Source organism: Tupaia chinensis, unplaced genomic scaffold, assembly GCF_000334495.1.
Source record: "Tupaia chinensis unplaced genomic scaffold, TupChi_1.0 Scaffold000414_1, whole genome shotgun sequence".
NCBI lineage: Eukaryota > Metazoa > Chordata > Mammalia > Scandentia > Tupaiidae > Tupaia > Tupaia belangeri.
The window spans coordinates 3153223-3171574 of NW_006159919.1; the positions used below are offsets into that span (position 1 = coordinate 3153223).

Consider the following 18352-nt stretch of genomic DNA (forward strand, 5'->3'; position numbering starts at 1 on the left):
AGGGAAGTGAAGACCATGATTGAGTAGCAATGTTGCTGAGGCCAGATGAGGGAAAGGCTGTGGCAGTACCAATGCCAGCTATATGCCATTTCTCCCTTGGGACAAATACCGCACAAGAATATAGGTTTGACTGAATATCAGCATTAGGTTCTTCAGATTAAGGAAGGAGGGTAAAATGTGGAAGGAAAAGAAGTGCTCTGGAAAGGAGAACCCTGAAGTGCTTCCCTGAAGGAGAAGGACATACAAATGGTCCTCCCTCTCTTCAGGTTCTACATCTGATTCAACCACCAGTAGATTGAAAATATTTTTTTTTAAATGGTTGTCCTGAGTATATATCAACTTTTTTCCTTGTCAGTATTCTCTAAACAATTCATCATAACAACTATTTATATAACTTTTATAGTATATTACATGTTACTAGTAATCTAGAGATTATTCGAAGTTTGTGGGAGATGTATACAGGTTATATACCAATTCTACACAATTTAATCTAGTGTCAATAAGAGGGGTTTAGGCTGACTCTGAAATGCTGGTTTCCCCAGCTCTTACATGGGCTTGGGGACAGTTAGAGACTAAATAAATACAAGGGACTTGAACATCTGCAAATTTGGGTATCCAAAGGATTCCTGGAATTAATTCCATGAGGCTACAGAAGGACATCTGTATATGATATTTGGTGAGAGAGGGTGGGGTTCTGGGAAACAGGATAGCAATACAACATAGAATAGGATTCCAAACCATGCCATAGACTAGAATCTCAAATAGGTTGCTCAAGAAAGGACAATGTAAAGCTTAAAGTAAAAAGACTAACTTTAGGAAGCTAAAAAAGGCCATGTTCAGTTAGAGGCCAAACAGCAAAAGGTCTGGAGGAAGGACTGTCAGTCTGGAAGGAAAATGGACTAATAGAGGCAGCAGGAGCAGGACTCTCAGTGGGATTACAAGAGGCTGACAGGCATGGAGCTGTCAAAGATGCAGAGTTGCCATTAGTGGGAATGGAACTATTTTTGTGGAAAGGGTTTACCCCCAGCTCTGGCAAATAACTCCAAGAGTTCTCTGCCCAGTGAATGTGTTAAGCATCAGCACCTAAGTTGCAAACCTACCTTGCCCCATGGGAGAGTTGAACCAGACCTCAAAAGAGGTCTGATGAAGTTGAAAGGTGGGATTGAGGTGATATCTGGAGTTTGTGCCTCTTAGGTGTTAAGTCTCATCGTCCCCAGGGCCACTGGGGTCTGGGAAAACAAACATTTCAGAGCCAGCCTAAGCCCCTGATATTGGGAAAAGTTTTCAATTAGCAATAATTGCGCCTCGGATAAACCTCATTGGCTACGATACTGCCACTGCACAAAGCTAAGCCCCTGATATGGACAACTTTTCTCTTCTCCATTTCAAATCCCTGTGTAGATGGGCCCTCACCTGTATGGAGAGGAATCTGTTTCACATACAAAGGTTTCCCAAACCTCATCCTCTTCTCTTTTATAAATTTAAATGGGTGAATCCCCTAATTTCTTACTGTTTTCTTGTTTTGAAAATATTCTACTAGCTTTTCTCTCTGATTTTCAAACATGTTTACATTTCTTCTTTGGAGTTGGCTATAGGAGACAGTTCTACTTCTTTTGTGGTTGGAGAAAGTACGAAATCAAGAACAGTTCTTAGGGCATGTTGCAACTCACCCTTTCTTGAAGTCTACCTATAGCGGCAACTGCTTCTAGATTGACTTAAAAGGCATCTTTATTTTCACTAAAAGGCACCCTTATTTTCATCTAACTACGTTAGTGTTAGTTCACAACAGACTCTTTGGAACTTGCTCCGGGATAATGGAAAAACTGAGTCAGGGGTACATCACCTGAATTGGGTCCAGCTGCCTTCATTCTCAGATGCTTTATTAAAAAAAAAAAATATATATATATATATCCTGACTGATGACATTGCATCAGAAACAGTGTGCAGTCTGTTACTTAGTTGTTATGATGGCCATTTTTCCCTGATATGGACAACTTTTCTCTTCTCCATTTCAAATCCCTGTGTAGATGGGCCCTCACCTGTATGGAGAGGAATCTGTTTCACATACAAAGGTTTCCCAAACCTCATCCTCTTCTCTTTTATAAATTTAAATGGGTGAATCCCCTAATTTCTTACTGTTTTCTTGTTTTGAAAATATTCTACTAGCTTTTCTCTCTGATTTTCAAACATGTTTACATTTCTTCTTTGGAGTTGGCTATAGGAGACAGTTCTACTTCTTTTGTGGTTGGAGAAAGTACGAAATCAAGAACAGTTCTTAGGGCATGTTGCAACTCACCCTTTCTTGAAGTCTACCTATAGCGGCAACTGCTTCTAGATTGACTTAAAAGGCATCTTTATTTTCACTAAAAGGCACCCTTATTTTCATCTAACTACGTTAGTGTTAGTTCACAACAGACTCTTTGGAACTTGCTCCGGGATAATGGAAAAACTGAGTCAGGGGTACATCACCTGAATTGGGTCCAGCTGCCTTCATTCTCAGATGCTTTATTAAAAAAAAAAATATATATATATATATCCTGACTGATGACATTGCATCAGAAACAGTGTGCAGTCTGTTACTTAGTTGTTATGATGGCCATTTTTGCAAAGTCAAGGTAGTATCTTTTTACTAAGTTTAAAGTCAAAGTCTTAGCATAGTTCCAAGTTTAGTTCCACTAAAAAGAAATTGAATGATTGCTATGTGTTAGGTATCTCTCCAAATATTGGGGTACAAGGCATAAAACATGTTGTTCTCAGAGCATTTAAATAGTTCAGAGCATTTAAATAGTTCCTTTCATACACGTATGTTGTGATTTTTCAATATGTGTGTGTTTATTAGTGCATTTGGCTCGGCTTTATGCTAGGCACTGATGGGAGGCAGCAAGATGACATCATCTTTTACCTAGAATCATTACAGAGAATTCACTACAACAAAGTGCTCTGAGCTGGTAAGGAGACAAAGAATAATCAATTTAATTCCAGTGCTGTGTGATAAACTACATGAAGTATATAAAGGAGGACATTCAAGGTCTCCAGAGCAGGCTCTCCTGAGGTGGTCAGCATTGCAGGGTCCTGAAGATGGTAGTCCTTAAGAACACTATGTTGAAAGGTAGATCCTGGTCCATGGATGGCCAGATCCTTAGTTTATCAGAAGAGTTACTTCTCTCCTTTTCATCAAATTAGTTTTTCCATTTTCTGTTTGATTTCTCCTTTCATCCACCAAAGACATAAAATGTCACAGAGAGGTTATTCTGCCCAACCAGCCCACTTCTGCCAAGTGTCTAGAGAAGTGAGTTTTGCTAAGGGTTGTTAGGAGATTTTGTGATTATCTCTCCCCCTTCTTTGTTTTCTCTGGGTAGATCTCTACTCTGTTAGAAGTTGAGGCCCAGAGTTTAGAACTACAGTATCTAATTTTAGAGGAAAGAGTTTATGGAAGGTGGTTCCTCACAGTGGCTGATGAGTATTTGTCTGCAGCACTACTTCAGAAAGCCCATGGATCTCTGAGTGTATATAGCAAATTTCAATCAATCTAGGTTTTATTCTGTCTTTAGCTCCAAGACACCAATCCCATTGGCCTGTTGTAGCTAATGACCAGCTTTATTTCTATTGTTACTGCTTTTGGACATTTCTTGGATGTTCAATACTGTTATCTGTGCAGTTTTATTGTGGCTGACACACACTTGTATTGGTCTATCTGGAAAAGTACTTCCATGTTAGAATCTTATTTTTCTCAGTGTACTGAGTTTATTGTTTTGGGGCTTCATGTTTCTACTGTGACCTAAATTGTTTCTTGAAGCCCAAGGAATTGGGGCAGAAACTCATTTTATTTACCACTAGGTGCTTTTTAGGGGGACAGCATTGTTTGTCAGGGCAGTTCTGATCTGGGATATTGAGGGTATTCAGATCATAGCCCAAATATTGCTATAATGGGCATGTACTTTATCTCCTGCTATCTGGTTTTAACTTAACTTGATATGAGTGAGTCCAAATGGTAATTATACTAGATTTTTACAAAAATCACCCAGGACAAATCTCAGAATTAATATAACACATGCTAATGTGGGAACAGGGTTTGAAGTCTGGGAGCCAGCCCAGTGATTAGATTAAAATACTACTTTTGTGATGGGAGCAGACTCCTTCTGGTAGCTGAGTACATTTTATTTTGTTTCAGTAAATTAAAACAACAGGTTATAATTAGAGGAAATTTCAGCCTTAATTAAGTAGAAGTTTGACTATTATTATTCAAACAAAAGCTATTATATATATACCACCTTAAGAAAAAGTCCAAAATTTTACCTATTAAGAAAAGGATTGGGAAAAAAATACAAAAAGCTGATTAATTTAAATTTGGTACATCCCCAGGAGGGATAGCTATACCACAATCCCTTTTCCTCCAGTCTCCTCTTGGGAGTTTGGAAACACATGCACATGTACCTGGTGTGAGTTTGAAGTCACTGAGGCCAGGACTTGAACCATGGTCAACCATGTAGGAGTCCAACAATGACTTAACCATTATACCATCTGCTGGTCCTGCCCCAATATGTTACTTAAAAATAAGTTTTAAAATTTCAAAATATTCTTGAAATTTTCAAAATATTCTTGTTGAATTATAATTGAATTAGAGTTAAATTCTATTATAGTCATAAAAGGCACTTTGGTTTTTTTTGTTTTGTTTTGTTTTTTGTAGAGGTTTTTGCTATAGGGCGCATGCACTGGCCAGAAAAAAAGAGACAGAGAGACAGAAAGCGAGAAATCACCCCTCCCCCCCGGGGGGGATGGCCACACTGCAATCCCATCTCCTCCATTCTCCTCTTGGGATCTTGGGCACACAAGCACACGCGCCCAGCATGTTTACACCACCAGGTCTGGGGCTTGAACCGTGGTCGACTACATGGGAGTTCGGCGACATAGCCATTATGCTAACTGCTGGTCCCGATAAAAGGCACTTTGTAAGACTGAAGTTTTTTGAGACATATTGAGACTTGTTTTAGTCAGTATATGCTCTACCTTTGTGGCTTTACCATATGGATTTAGAAGAATGTGTATAGTGGTATCTCCTTATCTGGAGGATATGTTAAAAAAAAACCTCCTATGAGTGCTTGAAGCCATAGATAGTACCAAACTTCATATATACAATGTGTTTTTCTATACTTACTTAGAATAAAATTTGATTTATAAAATAAGCACAGTAAGAGACTAACAGCAATAGCCAATAATAAAATAGGACAATTATAACAATATACTGTAATAAAAGTTATGTGAATGTGGTCTCTCTCAAAAAACTTACTCCACTGTATTTATCTATTTTCAGATCACAGTTAACCACAGGTAACCACAGAAAGTAAAAGTTTGGATAAGGAGGACACACTGCATTCTGCATGCTTTGGGTATAGTATTCTATCAATTACAACTGGTAAACGTGGTTTATAATGTCATTTAGCTCTCCTAGATCCTCAGTGATTATTTTTTTTAATTCTAAGCTAGTTTACCAATTTCTGAGAAGTATATTAAAGTCTCTGTGATTGCAGAGTTTTCCATTTTTCTGTCAATTTCTACTTGATTATATTAAATCAATATTACTAGATATATAAGTAATAATATCTTCCTGATATATTTGCTTTTTTACCATTATGAAGTTTTCCTCTTAATCTCTAATAATACCCAGTATTTTTTTTTTTTTTTGGAGAGATTTTCACTGTAGGGCGCATGCGCTCGCCAGACAGACAGAGAGAGACATAGAGACAGAAAGCGAGAAATTACCCCCCAGGGGGGATGGTCACGCCGCAATCCCTTCTCCTCCATTCTCCTCTCAGGATCTTGGGCACGCACGCACACGCGCCCGGCGTGAGTTTTAAGCCACCGGGTCCAGGACACGAACCGCGGTCGACTACGTGGGAATCCAGCGACATAGCCATTATGCTAACTGCTGGTTCCCAAATACCCAGTATTTTTAAGTCCGTTTTGTCAACTGTTATTAAAGCCGCTCCCATCTTTTTGTGCTCCCTTCTTATATTAGCATGCTATATCTTTTTTAATCTTTTCAATTTTCCTTTAAGCACTGCTTTAATTCCTTCATATTTAAAGAGCATTTCTTATAGACATTTGATTCTTGCTTTTTTTATTTAGCCTGACTAATCACACTTTTAATTGGAATATTTGATTAATTTAAATTTGGTACAATTGTTAAAATAATTTACTTTAGGTCTGCCACTTTCCTAATTACTTATTTTTGCCTTGTCTCATCCATCTTTTTGTTTGTTTCTTTGTTCCTCCTTTCTCACCTTCCTTCATGCGAATCATATTTTCTCTTTATCTTTTTAGTACTTTGGCTATGACATATTATCCTGACTGGGGAATGTTTTCAACAAATTTTGGAATGTTTTAGGTTTTTATATATTTATGTATTTTTTGCTTTTTATCATAGAGTGTGTTTGCTTGCCTGAGAGAGACAGAAGGAAGGTGAGAAATCACCCCCCAGGTGGGATGGCCACACTGCAATCCCTTCTCCTCCAGTCTGCTCTCAGGATTCTGGGCACCCACATATACATTTCCAATATTATTTTCAAGCTGCCACCTCTGGGGCTTGATCTTCAGTTGACCAGTAGGGAGTCCAATGCCTTAATCACCATACCACCTGCTGCTCCCAAGGAAAATAGGAGAAGATTGGAGAAGGGATTGCAGCAGTACGGCTATCCCCCCCAGGGTCAATTTCTCACTTTCCCTCTCACTGACTCTGTCTGTCTCTATTTGGAGAGCAAATGCTCTGTATGGCAAAATACTAAAAACAAAACAAAAACAAAAACAAACAAACAAAAAAACACTGTTTTCCTTGAATTTTTTGAACATATTTGTAATAACAGATTTGAAGTCTTTTTGTGATAAATCCAACATCTGAACTCAAAGTCAGCATCTATTTACTTTGTGTGTTTTTCCTCAGTATGGATCACATATTTTTATTTCTTTGCATGTTTAGTAATTTTTGGTTGAAAAGTGGACATTGTAGAAAATACAATATAATGAGTAGAGACTGTTATATTCTTATGGCTACTTTATTGTTGTTGCTTCATTAGGTAGTCTATTTGCTTAGATTAAACTGAAAACTTTGTCTCTCCTCTGGTGTGCAGTTGTTGATATCTTTCTCAGTTCTCATGCCTTCCAGCTGCTGAATATCCCCACGGTAAATTTAGAGGACAACTCACCTGATCATCTCTATCTTTAAAGTCTAGATTTCTCTTTAGTCTTTGCTGATTTGTGTTTGATGGCTCTGTCAAAGTCCTTCCCATCAATGTATGCTTTACCAACCAGTGATTTGGGCAGAGTTTGTGTTTTGAGTCTTTTGCTATTCTCCTCCTTACAGATTTCCCTCTTAAGATTTCTCCTGTTATTTGTCTCCTTGAACCAGTAAGGTGACTGATTTCTTTTCCCTGCTATCCAGAGGTGTTTGGGAAACATCTTCAGGCATGATAATCGTAAATTTCCAATTCTTGCCTCTTTCAGTTGCAGTTGTTAAGTATATTTTTTCTCTCTTTTTAATATGAATGAGTGAGACTGAGAAAGAGAGATAGCATCTCTTAACAGACTCTTGATGCCATGATCCACGATCAACTTCCTGCCTCAACCTGTCCTGGATCATGGGCATGCACATCGTTAGTGTACTCAGGGAAGTCGTTGGGTAAAAACCCGAAACCTTTCTCTGTGGCTCAGCCTTGTGAAGCATTTTGCTTTACCACTGTACCACCATGTAGCTCCTCCAGTTGCACTTTTTAGAAAGCAAATTCTCTTCTGGCTTTTGTTTGCTTTTGGACATGTTCTCATTCCCCTAAATAGTTGGGGGTTTTTTTCCTACTTTTTTTTTTTTACATATTTAATAATTATCTGTAGGAGTGTTCATATATGTGCTCGATTCCACCACCATTTGAGAAGTACTTGCATTCGTGTTTCTAGTTCTTATTTTCATGATGGTACTGAAAATTACATGAGGGCAGGTTAATGCTTTGCTTATTACTATATATTCAGAGTTTAACATGTAATAAATGCTAAAAAAAATTCTATATGATTAAATAATAATTCAGATGGCCACTGCAGTCCTATAGTTGAGCCCCTCAGTTGTACACTGAAAAATATTTGCTGCTTTTTAAAAAACTTCTCATTGTCTCAATCGTAGGATTTATCATTTGTAGAGCTGGTTCTATTTTCTATTTTTTATTGGCTTTTTAGTCACTTTCTGAAACAGCAAGTGAGGATTTTTAAAAATTAATTAATTAATTAATTTATCCATTTATTTGTTGTGTCTGGAAGTCAAACCATGGTTGGCCATATGGAAATCCAGAGACTTAACCATCATGCCACCTGCTGGCCCCAAGACCAAGTTTCTTATTTGTAGTTTCTTGTATGATCAGTAACCTTTCTTACATAGACTATAAGCAGATCACTTGTCTGTTTTTACACTTCTAGAAAAAGCAAAGAATGTCACCTGTGATTACTGACAATTGTCTTAGAGATTCTCAGCGGTAAGGGGCTCTTGAGCAGATGTGGCTTTACAACTAGTTATTAGACATTTTGCTTCTCTCTTAAGATTTATTTTATGCTCAAGCTCCCTATACTATTTCATCTTCAAGTGGAGAGGGAGCTTCCTTTTCAACATCCCTTTGGAGAAGCATTCCAGTTTACAACCATTACCACAATGTTAGGCACCCACCAACTCAGAAGCAGGTGCATTTTACCAGTTATTTATTAAACAGTCCAAAAACTCCACAAAAAGTTTCTATACAAGGTAGTCAGTATTTTACAATGCAGGTGTTTTTGTTCCTCCTTGATGGCTCTACTCCCTGTTTTGGACAATAGACAATTATCTACCGAGTGTGTCATATCATTAAGGAGCCTGGAATTATAGGCAATATATCTACATAAAATATAAGTAATTATTATTACAGTCTGGTACTTTGGATGCGAGTGCTATTTTGTTTTCTACTTTGAGATATTCACATGAAGAGTACTATATAGGTGTTACTGGCTGCATGTTGGGAATGTTATATATTTAAACAGTTTGTAGTTAATTAAGAGTATTGACTTGGAACTAAATCAGTGGTCTCGCACAACATCTGTGCTCTCCTCCTATCTGTCTGTATATTTAGATGGCGTCTATCACTGTGGTATCTAAGCGCTCAGAAAATCTAATTAGGCTAATTTCAATTTCCTCTGTGAGGAAGAGAGAGCTACCTCTCTTCATCACCCTTTGTGCCAGAGCCTTCTTGAAGGGAGTCATTATTATTCCTTGAAGAGAAAAGCAGTTGAAAGAGAGCCTCAAGCAAGAAACAACATTTTGCACCTCACTTGAAAGTTGGGATTTTGGCTTCTTGAAGCGTTTTCAGCTTGTATACAGTTCTGGAAAGACAAAAAGGGTGGCTACCATGTAAGAGCCTGTGAACATGGATAAAGGAGGAGGAACACAAGATTTCCTTCCAAGCTCTGTGTTAAAGAATTTGCTGGTAGATGATGTTTGATTTGCAATCACAATGTCCAATGCCATTGCCACCTGACAGATGCACAGAGTTTGTTTATCAAAGAAGCATAAAGGCAGTGTTCTCTTTCCAACAATGAACAAATGTTGTTCCACCGTCTGTGGGTCTCTGTTAACATTCCGACATCTTAATTTCTGTGTTGAGGCAAGCCTGATTTCATTGGTTTTCAATGTCTCGCCTGCAGCCAGAGGTATGGAGGAGGCAGCGGTGCAATCATTATGAGCTCCTTTTTATGGTTTTAACCCACACAGGCTACTCTTCAGGAGTGAGACCAAAGGATTAAATTCATGCACAGAGAATTGCAGTCACATATTAGAGCTGTTAGGTGGAAACGAGAAAGGATTAGAGATGACCAGGTATGTTGGCCTGAGCCAGGTCAGGAATGTGAATGGAAAAAAAAAGAAGTAAGAAGAAAGAAAAGAAAAGGAAAGGAAAGGAAAGAAAAGAAAAAGAAAAGAAAAGAAAAACACATCACCACCTCACCTCACCTCAAACACAGACTGGAAACAACATGGCTAGTTGTTACCATGTTTTTTATGTCAAAGTTGTTTTTTTTACTTTCCTTGTATTATTTAAAGTATTCAAGAAAGTGGTGGATATGTTTGGCTGGGAATGTTGAGATCTAGTTCATTGAGAAAGAAGGAGTTTACCAATTTCCCTCTTCTGACCAGGAGACATAAAGGGGTCTTAGCAATACAGGGAATCTTGTATGGCAGGATTGATCTTAAGATTGATATGGTGGTTGTGTTTGAGACTATGACTCACCTCTAAGATCCTTTTGTATCTGGAGAAGAATTGTGGGGAATCTCTGCATGTTTCAACAGGATCATTTTAAAGAGACAAATGGTACCGTCTTAGAAGGATTTTAAAAGCCAACATTGTACCTGACTGTGACAAGAAAATGACTGTTGACCAAACCCAATCCTTCATCCTAACAATTTGAAAGACTAGGCCTTGGAGCAATGCACTTTTCAAGAGCCAACTTTCTGAGGAGCATGCTGAATGTGGCAATGCCATGTGGCAGTGCCACAGATCAGAAAAGCTGAATCTACCCTACTCCCAGGGGAAGAATGAGGAGCTACTTCCAAAGAAGTTAGTAATGCTCCTCCATACAGAAAGAAAGCTCTAGAATGGGAAGATGCACTCTCTCCTAATGTTGGATAGTCTTGGAAAGTAACTTGGTATTTCCAAGAAAACTTGTCATTTTTATACCTTCCTGAGGAAGTCTGGCAGATACCATAGGGATGCCCAAGGGGAATGTTGTTTAGTCATCCGCCATTCTCAGGAGTTAGACTGAAAAGCATGGTACCCAGGACCAGCAGTTGGCGTAATGGCTATGTTGCTGGACTCCCATGTAGTCGACCATAGTTCAAGTCCCAGACCCAGTTGCTTAAACTCTGGCTGGGCACATGTGCATGTGTGCCCAAGTTCCCAAGAGCACAATGGAGGAGAAGGGATTGCATCATGGCCAGTCCCCCTGGGGGTGATTTGTCACTTTCTGTCTTTCTGGCAAGCACACATGCCCTATAGCAAAGATCTCTCAAAAGAAGAAGAAGAAGAAGAAGAAGAAGAAGAAGAAGAAGAAGAAGAAGAAGAAGAAGAAGAAGAAGAAGAAGAAGAAGAAGAAGAAGAAGAAGAAGAAGAAGGAGAAGAAGAAGAAGAAGAAGAAGAAGAAGAAGAAGAAGAAGAAAAGGAAGGAAGGAAGGAAGGAAGGAAGGAAGGAAGGAAGGAAGGAAGGAAGGAAGAAAGAAAGAAAGAAAGAAAGAAAGAAAGAAAGAAAGAAAGAAAGAAAGAAAGAAGAAAAGCATGGTACCCAAGGACTGTGCTAGGTCATCTTTGGTGAAATATCTTGGTCTTTCTTGGGTTTTAAAACACCATCAGGAAAAGTCTTTCAACCAACTTACCTCAATGATAGTTTTGAATTTGTATGCTTTGATATGTTGAAACTTATTCTTTTCTCAATTTGGAGGGGAGCACCATGTTTACCTGAGTGACAGAAGGAAATCATCATTCTAAATTTTATCAGAGTAGCTCTGATCCTCTTCAAATCCATGTATACATAGAGCTTCAGGAAGCAGTCACTGACTCATTTATTAATCCATCTGCTGTGGTTGAATATCCTCCCTAAATTCATGTGTTGAGATTTGGTTGTTATGGGATTAAGAAGGTAAAAACTTAATCCAACTATGGTGTAGAAAAGTGAAGCTTTTGAAAGGAGATTAGGACTGAGGCCATCAGGGCGGGGTCCCAATAATTGACTCCTGGTTGGTTCATAAGGAGAGAGACACATGGATGTGGACATGTGCCCTCCTGCCCTCTGCCATGTTGTGATACAGCCAAAGGGCCTTTATGAGATGTGGCTCTGGGCCTTGGACTTCTAAACCATAAACTGAATAACTTCCTAGTTTTAAAAATTTCCTGACTCAAATATTTTCTGTTATTAGTAACAGAACAGGCCAGATTACCATGTGTTTGGTCACTTATTAAATTAAAATTCAGTAAGAATTATTGGAACTTTTTTTTTTTTAATGTTCCAGGCACTATACTGGGCAGAAGAAAAATCAAATCAGTTCTGTGTATACTCAAGATGCCAAATAAGGCATACCAGATAGACCTTAATAAGGGATATAAAGTAGTTCTGAAAAAGCTAGGATATTATACTGGCTAGCACCCCAAATACTAAAGTGCTTCCTCACTTTAAAACCTTTAGATCCCAAGGGCTGGATGGTGGGGCAGTAGTAAACATGATACTCTGTGAGGCTGACTGACCTGGAAAGAATTTTCAGGTTTATATCCAGAGACCTTCTGGAAGAGGCTGGGCACAGGGTACCCCATGATCCAGGACTGGCTGAAGCTGGGGGTGGATTGTGGCTTTGAGATCCTGCTGGGTGTACTATCTCTCTCTCTATATATATATATGTGTGTGTGTGTGTGCGTGTGTGTGTGTGTGTATATACACACACATATATAATGTGTATACATATACATTATATATACACACACACACATGTATACATATATAGATATAGATACATACACACACACACACACACATCACTCATAGAATAAATCAACAAATAATCTTAAAAAATAAAAAGGAAAGAAAATCATTAAAACCTTTGAGATTCTGGTATGTACTGGAGTTTGCATAAAGGTGACGTGGACATCTTTACTTGGTTTTTCAATATAAAATATACAACTTTAGATATATAACTTCTAGATAGTCATATATATATGTGTGTATATATATGTTATATATATATATATATCTTTCAAAAGAACAAGAATTGTCACAGCAGTTTTATTTATAATGACCTCAAACTGGAAACAACCTACATAGCTATCTATAGTTTAGGGAAATAGAATAACACTCAGCAATAAAAAAGAACTAATAAAACATACCACACGGATTGATTTCAACCCATTATAACTTAGTGCTGAGCAAAAATCTTCATTTTAACAGATTACTGGTATTTGTGTGAAGGTGTAAGTTAAGGGAAAGTAAGTTTCGGTGTTAGAACAGTATTGCATTTGGAGGTGGGGGTGGGCAGATTGACTCCAAAGGGACATGAGGGAGCAGAGGGTGATGCGAATGCTCTGTATTTTAACTGGGGTGTTTGTTACACAGCTCTGTGCAGTTATCAAAACTCACCAAAGGTACATGCATTGTATGTGCACTTCATTATGTATAAATTACACCTTGAAAACATAAAGGAAAAGATACAAAAGGCACAAACTGGTCAGAGAATAAAAGCACACAATCAAGCATATTTTAAAAAGTGAAGCCTATCAGAAACATTTCAAATGCTTCTTGTCATTTGAACTGCACTCATTTTTGACAACTTATGCAAGCTATGATTTAGCATCTCAAAATACAGAATATTTTACTTCCTACTACCAGACTTTGTACCTTTGGAGGAAAGATGTATTACAGAAATAGAATATAGTAGAAAAAAAAAATCCTTCTTCTTAAATATTTACCTTAACAGGTAAAGAAAACTAACGACTGTAATAGGGAAAACACATATGGATCTTTGTGAGTGTGTGTGTGTGTGTGTGTGTGTGTATTTTTGTTTGTTTTTTGTTTTTGCCATAAGGCATGTGTGCTCACCAAAGAGAGACAGAGAGAAGGGAAGTGAGAAATCACCTCCCAGGAGGGATGGCCATGCTGCAATCCCTTCTCCACCATTTGCTTCTCAGATTTGGGGCATGCACACATACACCCAGCATGATTTTCAAGTCACCAGGTCCAGGACTCAAACTGCAGTTGATCATGAGAGAATCCAGTGACTTAACCACCACACCACCTATTGGCTCCATACATATATACACATATATATGTATATATGTATGCTTGTATATAGATGTATAAATGTAAATATATAAATATAGCTATATTTATAGCTGACTTTGTATATAAATGTAAGTGATAATAATTCCCTTTGTATGTGGATTTGTGAATGTGTGTACTGTTATATCAAGCAACTGATAAAAGAGGAAGGGAAGAAAGAGGAAATGGTATTAGCATAATTTGAAAACTAGCTAAAATTATTTCAAGATTGTCAAGTTGCAATCATATATGAAAAGAAGATATATGATTTGTTATTTTCATCTGTATTAATTAGCATTCAAGCCATCTGTATCATTTACTCATATATATTTAATAGGGATTATAAATATCACTTTGCCAGCCAGAGAGAGTCATGTATCAGGAGAGATGACAATCTTGGGGCTATTAGTCAATGACTTGGTATTAAAGGTGAACATTTTCTTGAAATGATTAGAGTTTTATACTTCTTTTATAGTAATGTACAATAACATATAAAACACATTGTGGCATGAATTTTTTTAAGAATTATTTTATTTTAACTTTATTTATTTATTTTCATTTACCAGAGGGTGACAGAGTGAGAATGAGAGCAAGAGAGGGAGAGAGGGAAAGTGAGAAAGCAAGCCGCCAGGTTTGGGACTTGAACTGCTGTTGGCCATGTGTGCAATCCAGCACCCTTAACAACCACACTACCTGCCGGTCTCAGTGTGTTATGGATTTTTAAAACTTCCTACAAAAAAGATTCTCTATGATATGGTGAATGCTGATCTATGATAAAGTTTATCCTATATACCATAGTTAGCTTTTGAGATCTGAATAACATACTTTGACCTAGAACAATGATCAAATTTTAGTAGACCTGGAAATAAAAATGGAAATTGTCAGGTGCCCATTTAGTTCCTATGTCCCAATTTTTTTCTCTAGTAGTTGGGCACACATTTCTTAAAATTTGTAGGAAAGTTGCTTTCCTGAATTTTTTTTTTTTTTTTTTTGGAGAGGTTTTTGCTATAGGGTGCATGCACTCACCAGAAAGACAGAGACAGAGAAACAGAAAGCAAGAAATAACCCCTTTGCAGGGGGTTGGCCACGCCGCAATCCCTTCTCCTCCATTCTCCTCTCAAGATTTTGGGCATGCACGCACATGCGCCTGGTGTGAGTTTAAGCCACTAGGTCTGGGACTTGAACCACGTTGACTACATGGGAGTCCAGCGACATAGCCATTACACCAACTGCTGGTCTCGCTTTCCTGATAGTTCAACCAACTGTTATCTGAGAGTCACATCAATGTGTCACAATTACCACCGTTACCCTAGCAAAATCACTGAAAGACGATTTGAAATGAAATTGTTACAAAAACAAAACAACAACAACAAAATGCCAAAAACAACTTGGTGTGATTAGTTTTCAGAGCAGCCTGAGAGTGCTATTGGAAGACACCTCTTGCATGTCTAATGTCAACTTGTTCTGGTTCTGGGACTTCTCAGTGCCCTACAATTTAGGGCTAGGGTTTGTCGGATGCTGTGACTAGGGTTGGATCACAGAGGACTGCCGATTATTGTACAAAGTGGTAGGCAGGGCTAACCATTCTTCTATTCAGAAACAGAAACAAATAAGTAAGATGAAAGCATAGATTCAATAGCATGATCTGGAATAATTTGTTTAAACCCACAGTCCTCTGGTCAGCAAAGTGGATTTAGAAACCACCTTTTATTTACTTATTTTTTAGAGAGATTTTTTGCTATAGAGCATGTGCACTTGTGGAAGAGACAGAAAGAAAGAAATCACCCCCCCCTAAAGGGGATGGCCACACCACAATCCCTTCTCCTCCATTCTCCTTTCAGGATTTTGGGCACACATGCACATGTTCCCAGTGGGAGTTTCAAGCAGCTGGGTTCGGGACTCAAACCGTGTTGGCTATGTGGTGGCACAATCACCACGCCATCTGCTGGTTCCTAGACCATTTTAAACAACTGTGAGAAATGGGGGCCATTATTCCTTCAATCTGATTATAGAAAATCCACTTATTTCATTTGTGCCATTTCTAACATTCACTTTTGCTTCAAAGAGTGTTGGAATCTGTGTCCCTAAGAACAAGGACAATTTCAAATTCGGTGAGAAGAAATAAATGACCTCCTACTTCTGATGTTAAACTCTGAGTTTAGAGTTAGTGGTTCAGACGTGACTGCCTGATGCTGGATTGCTTCTTAGCTCGGTCTGTACATTGAAATCACCCTGGGAGCTTTTAAAAAATTACTGATGTCCAGGCCCCACCCCAGAGAGCTCATTTAATTGGTCCAGGGTGGAGCTTGGGCACCAGTAATTTTTTTAAAAGCTCCCCAGGTGATCTTAATGTGTACCAGGGTTGAAAACTACTGGTTTACAGCAAAATAGTTTCTGCCATATAGCAGTAGCAAGAAGAGAGCCTGGGATTGAGTGTGGCAAAGAACAGGAAGTTTCCTGTGGTTTCTATAAATCCAGCAAATACCCAGAGCAAGATTTTAGAGATGCAAACATGAATCAGACAAGGCTGTGCCTGCCCCAAAGGGCTCAAGGACAGGCAGGGGTAAGACTCATAAGTTAACAACTGCAGTGAGGGTGGCAAATATTGTCAGGAGTGGGCATGTGTGGAGGGTGGGTGACAAGGTTTTGTCTGTAAGAAGTGAATTATCCCTGGGCATTAGGCCAGCAAAACCTAAAAGAAACAGTCCTAACTGTATCCTATGAATAATTTGGTTTAGGGATCAGCAGATAACGTAATGGCTACATCACTGAACTCCCACAGTCGACCGTGGTTCAAGTCCCAGACCCAGTGGCTTAAAACTCATGCCAGGCACATGTGTGTGCATGTCCAAAATCACCAGAGGAGAATGGAGAAGGGATTGTGGTGTGGCCATACTCCCTGGGGGGTGATTTCTTACTTTCTGTCTCTCTCTGTGTCTCTGGCAAGAGCATGGACCCTATAGCAAAAATATCTAAAAAAAAAAAAGATAAAGAAAGAATCTGTTTTATATTGGTCCTTCAGTGGATCCTGACACCGACCTTGGAAAGTAAGACCTAAAGTCATAGTCAGAGATAAGGAAGAAGAAATACAGAGGTGCTAAGAATGTGACCTACAGCCACAGCCTCATCAACCAAGATGGAAATACATCTAATAGGCTTCATATCACATGGCTTCATTCAGTCCTGCCTTGTAAAGCAGGTATTACTGTTACTTCTTTTTACACAAACCGAGGCTCCATCTCCTTAAGCAACTTACTCAAGAGCAAATTATTGCTTATAAAGGGCTCAATCAGAATGTATTCCTTTCCTATCGGTTCTATAACAAAGTGCCACAAATTTTGCAACTTAAAATTATGCAAATGCATTGTCTTAAAGTCCAGGAAGTTGAGAAGTTGTCATGGGTTTCAGAGCTCATTACTTCCTAAGTCTCTGGGACAGATATGACTTCCTTGCCTTTTTCTAGCATCTAGAGGCTGCAAGCATCCCTTGGCTCACGGTCTCTTCTTCCACCTTCAAAGCCTACAGCATGACATCTTCAGATCTGTCATGTCTCTCTGACCTTTGCTTCTATCATCACATTTCCTTGTCTTACCCTGACCTTCTTGTACCCTTCTTTGTTTTATAAAGAATTATTTTATTCAACTTTATTCATTTATTTATTTAAATTTGACTAGAGAGAGACAGCGAGAGAGAGAGAGAGAGGGGGAGAGGGAAAGTGAGAAAGCACGCCACCAGTTCCAGGACTTGAACCATGGTCAACCATGTGGGAGTCCAGCGTCCTTAACCACCACGCCACCTGCCGGCCCCTGTATCCTTCTTTTTAAATATGGATCCTTGTGATTAAAAAGAATCCATGCAGACAATCCAGCATATTATTATTTTTTAAAATTATTTTTTAACTTTATTTACTTATTTATTTATTTTTAATTTGACCAGAGAGGGACAAAGTGAGAGAGAGAGAAGGAAGAGAAAAAGTGAGAAAGCAAACTGCCAGGTCTGGGACTTGAACCACTGTTGGCCATGTGGGAGTCCAGCACCCTTAATCACCATGCCACCTGCTGGACTCTCTCCAGCATATTATTTTAAACATAAACATCTCTGCCAAGTTCATTTTGCCATCTAGGGTAGCATGTTCACAGGTTTCAGAGATTAGGATGTGCTCTTCTTTGGGTGTTTGTGGGGGCCAGCATTATTCTGTCTATTACATAGGGACAAAACCAAACCCAGATCTGATTCCAAATTCTTTAATTCCCAGATGATGTTCTTCATCCTCCTTTCCAGCACACACACACACACACACACACACACACACACACACAAATTCTAAAAACGAGACCTCTTGGGATCAGAGGGTGGCGTGGTGGTTAAGGCGCTGGACACTCCCACATGGCTGACCAGGGTTCGAGTCCTGGACCTGGTGGCTTGCTTTCTCACTTCCTCTCTCTCTCACTCTCACCCTCTGTCTCTCTCTGGTCAAAAACAAAAACAAAACGAGACCTCT

At 38.8% G+C, this 18352-nt stretch overlaps 1 non-coding gene across 1 annotated transcript; it reads right to left on the bottom strand.

Moving 5' to 3' along the window:
• Nucleotides 1–1212: 1212 nt before the first annotated feature.
• Nucleotides 1213–1349, bottom strand: LOC114008906 (U4 spliceosomal RNA). Its single transcript, XR_003550390.1, has one exon. It is a non-coding gene; the product is annotated as a U4 spliceosomal RNA (small nuclear RNA).
• Nucleotides 1350–18352: the final 17003 nt, after the last annotated feature.